This window comes from Gadus macrocephalus, chromosome 2 (genome assembly GCF_031168955.1).
Source record: "Gadus macrocephalus chromosome 2, ASM3116895v1".
NCBI lineage: Eukaryota > Metazoa > Chordata > Actinopteri > Gadiformes > Gadidae > Gadus > Gadus macrocephalus.
In genome coordinates this window covers 4,419,574-4,427,073 of record NC_082383.1, presented here as the reverse complement: position 1 = coordinate 4,427,073, position 7,500 = coordinate 4,419,574, and the positions used below count along the sequence as shown (strand labels likewise).

Here is a 7,500-nt window from a genome sequence, read left to right as displayed (position 1 = left end):
TTAAGGCTTTTTTTAAAAGATAAGTCTTAAGGTTTAGTTTATAAACAGCTGTAGTCTGTTGGGCCTTCTTTATATATAGATATACATATATATACATACGGCACTTAAAGGGACTCTCACCTTTGTTGCATTTGAGAATTACAGCAGACGGAAAACCTTATATATCCATGCAGCAAACAGACAGGTCTGTCGGCCAATAAGGTCATTCGGTCCGAAGAATTTTATTGGTTGAAGTTTTCACTAAATATTATGAGAGTAAAATAATTGTTTGTTTTTACTCCTGGTGGGTCTGTCTTGCATATTAGAGTGTTATTACCTTATTAATACCAATTTAACCTTATCCAAAAAAAGTGTAAAAATGCAACAAAGGTAAGAGTCCCTTTAAAGCGTTGCAAAGCAATTCACATCACATCATCATGAAGACATGTAATGACATCACCACAGTGTAATGATATCTTGCCCCTCCCTCTCCGTGCCAGTGTCACAGACGTACATACTGTTCTGGGACGGCACCTCCCACGCAACACAACGCGGCCCGAGGACCATGTCTGCATGGAAACAAAGACTGATCAAGGACACCCCCTCCCCCCCCCCCCCCCCCCCCCTCTCTTGGTCATCACTCTCGTTATGACCGTCTGGTACGATTGGAGGATGAAGGGTCGCTGAGCCTCAGTTAAACTTAAGATGAACTCTCCAAGGCATGGCATGGCACCACTGATTCCATCCTCAAGCACAGTTTCCCTTTGAGGTTTGGCGTTGACTCTGACCTACATGTTACGCCATTGTTAAGTTGACACAAAAGCTGTGTTCGAAATCGTTCCCTATCATGGATGTAGTGCACTAAATAGGGTGCACGCCATTTTGTAGGGTGTTCGAATTCTCAGTTATCCACCATATAGGGCACTATATAGTGGACTTAAAATAGGGTACATACCATAGACATCTTATAGATAGACGGAGCATTGGCTGCTGGGACGCGAGAAATACGGCCGCCATCTTGGAGTGGTCAACCGGGAGCAGCAACAGCAGCAGAAACAGGATGCCGGGCTGTTGTTCAGCGTATTCCTGCTCAAATCGGAGGACAATCCATAATAGGAATCGGGGGATTACTTTTCACAAGCAAGATTTAACATTACCGTACTATTGGTATAATTAGTATTGAATAATAAAACACGCCAAACCATGTGGCCTTTATCATAGCTACACGTATGACAAAAAACCGCATGAAAATCAGTGGTATTCAGTGAGGTATGATTCATTAAATGCGCTGACAGTTCATTGCTCCAGCCAAACAGTCATTCACTCCGGCTATTAGTCATTCACTCCGGCTATTAGTTATTCACTCCGGCTATTAGGTATGCAGAACGAGCCCCTCCCTCTTCTTTGCTTGACCACTAAGTTTGAAGGCTGTCTAACCAATCAGAGCTGCAGTGCCTCGATGTTTCGCTGTAACATAAAGCTGTGTTGTCTTTACTAGTTTCACTACAATGTAATGACCACCATTAGCTAGTGGAAAATACATTTGTGTCTAGTACAGTGATATATTTGTATATGTTAGGCTATATATTGAGATGGCAGTGTGCGAAATACCCGACAATATTCGGGGATGTCCTCATCCCCAGATTGTTCTCGATATGCAGTAGCCAGCTAGGCCATAACATTACATAACATGAACATGAACTGAATAAATGCCAGGTATATAGCATATCGGAGACGGGCACACAATCAGTGCATTTGCAAATGAGAGCCTGCAGCATGACCGATCTTGTGACATGTGGTCGGAGAGTGTGTGTGTGTGTGTGTGTGTGTGTGTGTGTGTGTGTGTGTGTGTGTGTGTGTGTGTGTGTGTGTGTGTGTGTGTGTGTGTGTGTGTGTGTGTGTGTTAGGGCCCGACCGATTTATCGGCCTGCCGATTTAATCGGCCGATTATAGCCTTTTTGAAAATAATCGGCATCGGCCAAAAAGACGCCGATTACAACCGATTTTTTTTTTATTTATTTATTTTTATTTATTTTTTTATAAATGTTATTGCGATTAGTATCCTGCAGATTGCGCTCCTACTCGCCTTGCTAACTAACAACTTTAGCTGGAGTAAAAAAGAGGAGATTGAATTTTACCGTACAACATGAAAGCACGCTCGCTCAGGCAGCTGCGCGCTCACCTCACCAATGTACACAAGACGCGTTGTTTGAGCATGTTGTGCCTGTTTTTCTTTAGGTCCCAGGCCATGTTAATTTGTTATACTGTAGACTCTAACGGTGAGACCATACTGCTCAGCACGCACGTGTTAGTCACTGCTCACGAGCGCAGCACATTGGGAGTTAGTTATTTATTTTACATTTTACATTACACTCATTTTTGACTGTAAATGTATTCTAAAACACTCAAAGGTTCTGCATTCAATTCACATATTCGTCAAAAGTGTTTAAAGTATATTTAAGGTATCAAAAACTATGTTTTATATGTTTTTTTTTTTTTTTTTAATCGGCCGATTAAATCGGAATCGTAATTTTTCTCTGAAAATAATCGGCATCGGCACTCAAAAATCAATATCGGTCGGGCCCTGGTGTGTGTGTGTGTGTGTGTGTGTGTGTGTGTGTGTGTGTAGAGCAAGTTGTTAAAGGTAGTGTTTCTATTTGACGTTACAATATTTCATGGATGCAAGCAAGCCAAGACAATCAATCTATATCTATAGCCTACATGACAACACACACACACACACACACACACACACACACACACACACACACACACACACACACACACACACACACACACACACACACTTTAAACACACTGGTAAAGCAATAGGAGCCTGCATTGGCTAAAGTTGTTGCGATGCGCGTTATTTTATAACAGGGAGGGGCAAAGTTGTGCATTACAATGCAAACACGAGGGACTCTCTAAATCGACGCCACTTCGACCTGGGCGGGACTTTACGTCCTACGTCACTCGCTATGGGTGTCAGGGTGTGCATGTGTGCGCAACAAAGTTCAAAGTTTTGATGACTCCAGTAGGAAACTTAAGATACCTAGAGAAATGCCTGAGTGCTCACAAAACATCAACAAGTCAGCAGTGTGGTACAGGGTGATCATTTCTGATATACAGTACAAAAGCTGAAACTATTAGCCAGGAGTGGGAAAGATGCAGACGCAGACGTGGGAAGCAATAAGACACACCAACACACAGTTGCCTGTTGCAAAGTGGTTCAGAGTTTAATATAAATAGTTAGGGTTAGCTGGTATGGCGTTATCTGGTATGGCTACTCTAATGTTAGCTTAGTTCGTGTTGTTTCGTCATGTCATTTGTAGAAATATAGCCTATCATCACAGACTGTAGGAATGTCACCCACCCTCCATCGCGTACGACACTGACGCTCGTAATCCTGTAGTGCAAGGGAGTTCGTGCACAGATCCCTGAGACAAACGGCTACGCGCACACATGCACACCCATAGCGAGTGACGTAGGACGTAAAGTCCCGCCCAGGTCGAAGTGGCGTCGATTTAGAGAGTCCCGCAAACACGACAATAATTGGCACCGTTCTTGCGCACTCAGAAGAACATGAACTGAATAAATGCCAGCTGTAGCCTATATCGGAGACGGGCACACAATCAGTGCATTTGCAAATGAGAGCCTGCAGTATGACCGATCTTGTGACATTATTTAACCATCCATCTACAGCTAATACGATCAGACAGATACATCATTGATCACATATAAGCCCATTACAAGCCCAACATCACCACGGCAGGTGCGCTCTCTCTCGCACATTCACACAATCAGTCAAACTTCTCCAACTCCAAGGCAAGACTGTTTCACTAAGACCACAAACAACCACAACTAAACAGCCTACATATCCACAACAATGCACAACAATCAGTTCATTGCGTCTATCTTCTGTTTGTCGCACATGGCTAATTTGCATACTTGCACACAGTGACGAAACTTTGATTTCAGAGGTGGGGGGGACACAAATATTTTTTATAGTAGTTCTTCTAGTTTTCTGTTGCTACTTTTAAGTTTGCTGTTCCCTTTTTTGGTTTGTCTGGTTGTAGCATGTAGCAAAACATTATCACCCAATTCTGTGTTTCACCTTGTTAGTCAACTTCACTCCATCTCAGTAGCACCAATTTTACACTTATTTTTGGAATATATGGTAAACAGACCTCATTTACATAGCACTACCCAGTGGTGGGCAGGTCAAACTGGCAGGAATATCACAGGTGGGGAGAAATTGAATAAAATGTCCATAATTCAGTGTAAGTAGTCAAGTGATCAAATTTATTTAAAATGAATGTAACACAGTTCCAGCTGACGTGGCCCAGGCAGAACAAACGCCCAACTTACAGCGGAAGATTAACACGGCCTCCTCCCCAACTGGCAGACCGGTGTGCGTACTGGTGCTGTTTATAACCTGATGGAGTGACAGCGGGGACGGCCAATCACACAAGGAATGCAGAGCCAATGGAGGAGCTTGTGGGCAGGTCTAAACGAAAGCAAACTGGCTTCAGCTCGAGCGGCCGTTTCCGCTTGGTCCTAGTGCCTGACGAGTCTCTGTTTACCATAGCGTAACATGGTTTCCGGACGGTGAAAACTGCAGGGGACCAGAACGGCCTTTTGAAAAAGCGCAGGGGACATGTCCCCTGTGTCCCCCCCCCCAAATTACGTCCGTGCTTGCACATGACTGTCGGCTCCGCTTGTCAAAAACAAATGTGTCACACAAATACCCGGCGCATTTACTGACGCAAATGACGTTTAGAAATCTTAAGCGTAGTGTCCGAATTCTCGTTTGTTCGTTCCCTAAATAGTGCACTATATCATGGACACTATATAGGGAATAGTGAGTGAGTGGATAGGGAACGATTTCGAACACAGCTAAAGACTGTCTGTGGATGATGGGCTGGTTTAAGCAGCCTCACCTGGCTTGAGTCAGACTGATTGGACTCTTGGGCTGGGTGAGGCTGATCCGCCGTTGCACATTGAGCAATCAGGAGGGCAACAGGTTCAACCAGCCATCTGCACGTCACACACCCAGAGAGATCTCCTGCATGGCAACATGGAGCAGAAGCGCCATGTATCATTAATTGCAAACCGCACAATAAACTGGCTTTCAACACAACCGCCCTATCTCCTTGTTCAGGTGGAGGGCAGCCCAGTAAAAGTCATCTAGGTGGAGTGTGGTAGCCGACTAGGTGGTGTACAGCGGTGGACATTGCTACACTGGTGCCCAATGTGGGGCCTCTCCAAACGGCTGGGGATCTACCTCTGCCTCAATTAGGTGTAGGGGACATGTTGTGAGTGTGTGTGGTTGATGGCTGGTTCAAGCAGCCTCACCTAGCCCGAGTCAGACTACTTGGAATCTGGGGCTGGTTGAGGCTGCATATCCTGATCTACATTGAGCAATCAATGTGCACAGGTTTAACTAGCCATCAAAACACACACTCAACGAGTTCTCCTACGTGGCAGCATGGAGCAGCATGAACACAGTCCATCATTAAGAGAGGAACATGATCTGTGCAATGTTTTCATCAACGGTTACAATAAAACTGAATGACCTTTAAAAACATAAAGATATTGTTTTGTGTGTGTGTGTGTGTGTGTGTGTGTGTGTGTGTGTGTGTGTGTGTGTGTGTGTGTGTGTGTGTGTGTGAGAGAGACGTTAGGCCCTGGTTCTTACTGTTCCTCCTCCCAGTCCTTCTGTGCATGTTTGTTCCTTTGTGCAAATGTTTTTCCCTTTGTGTTGTTTTACTCCCAGCAGGGCATCCCGCTGTGAGTAAAATGATCTCCTGCCTCCCCTGATTCCCTCTGTATGTCTGCCAGACTCTGCGGTGTCAGACTCATCCATATCTCCTGTACTGTCACAGAGTACAGGGGACGTTTTGGTCCGTGGAACAGTATGTGTGCGTGGAGGCAGCCTCACTGTCTTTGCCTGCGCTGTGCAATGTCAATGATGTGCAGAGTCTGCAGACGCACCCTACAGTCTAGGGGGAGAGAGGAGGGTGGTGAGTGGGCTTCACTCTCAGCACAAAAGGGTTTGGGCTCCGGATCCAACAACAGTGGTCGGTCTACCTGTTTATTAGCTACACCAGGGAACACAGTGGAAAAGGGTGCTGGGACTTTTTGGTGTAATCCTTGATCCTCTTTTAATTGGGAATGTACTGCACATGTGGGATGCAACCCTCATGGTTGATGTTGAGTCGTCGAATAGTGAGTTGTCAAATCAATCTAGCAAAAAAGGAATGACATTAATCAGCTGAATAAAAATGACTAGAAGACAATTTGGATAAAAGCATCAACTAAATTTTTTATCGCTAACAGTTATCTTTCAGGAAAATATGAAAGGCTCTATGCTGCATCCTTGTGGTATGAAGTGATCAATGTTTAGACATGTCTTGCATTACATTGATGCCAGGTGAATTAACAAGCGTTTCCTGGAAAGACATGAGGAATTCTGTCCAGTCCAGGTTCATCCTTACCCTTGTTGACGTGGGTTTGTTCCACACATACTTTTACAATTTACGATGCTGCCTTCTCTTCACCTCTCCTTAAAGCAGATACGTGATAATATAATATATAATATCGATATCTGTGGTGCACTTTTTCGTTATTTAAAGCTTAAGCACACAATTGTATTGATGTGACCCACACACACACACACACACACACACACACACACACACACACACACACACACACACACACACACACACACACACACACACACACACACACACACTATCTGAGCTGAAGTTGTGATGTCGACCAACATGACTGTTGGACAATATTTCACAGCCTTGGTGTTATCACATAGCCAACACCTGCTAACCATCATATTCTGAGGCAGGTCATAACACAGGCTGCACCCACGCACGCACACCCACCATTATCAATCGAATATGGACACCAGAGTCTAAATATAATGGGGAAAATGTTGTTTGTTTGTTCTCAGCGTGATTATATTTCAACAATTTCTCAGTTTGATAGTACACTTAATACAATTACTTTCCTTTTGACCTTTGCAATGATCTTTAAGGTTTATCTTCACGACTTCGTGACCTGAGGTGTTAATTATCTTCCCCTACAACTGGGACTCCGCCCCCTTTTTAATTAAATTAAAGTACACGTGGTGCAGTGCATCGCCATCGCCTGTGAGTCACCCCTAAAGAAATACAACGCTTTGAGAATCAAAGTGATCTAATAAGACTTCTAGGAAGGACTGGGCTCCGGCTGAAGTAAAAACACCATTGAACTATTTTCACTGAGGTCCTCGCCGTTACAGAACAAACAAACAGCCTCTATAGGTTAACGGACATTGTGGACACTTGACACGGGTATGACCTCTTTATAGTGAAACCAATGGCATAGCCTGTAGGTCACCGAGAGACCCAGGTGTGTCCACAGAGATACACACACTAATGGTGGTCTAGAAGGCCAACGCCTTTATTACCACTTTGGTGAAGCGCTTTCTTACCATGTAGCTTACATTTACCTATAGTTCTT

The 7,500-nt window shown here is 44.3% G+C and overlaps 1 protein-coding gene across 1 annotated transcript in view; it reads left to right on the top strand.

The window, feature by feature from the left end:
* Nucleotides 1–7,500, top strand: part of LOC132475672 (somatostatin receptor type 2-like) — a 317,638-nt gene that overhangs the window by 64,852 nt on the left and 245,286 nt on the right. The gene's annotated exons all lie outside the window — the stretch shown is intronic.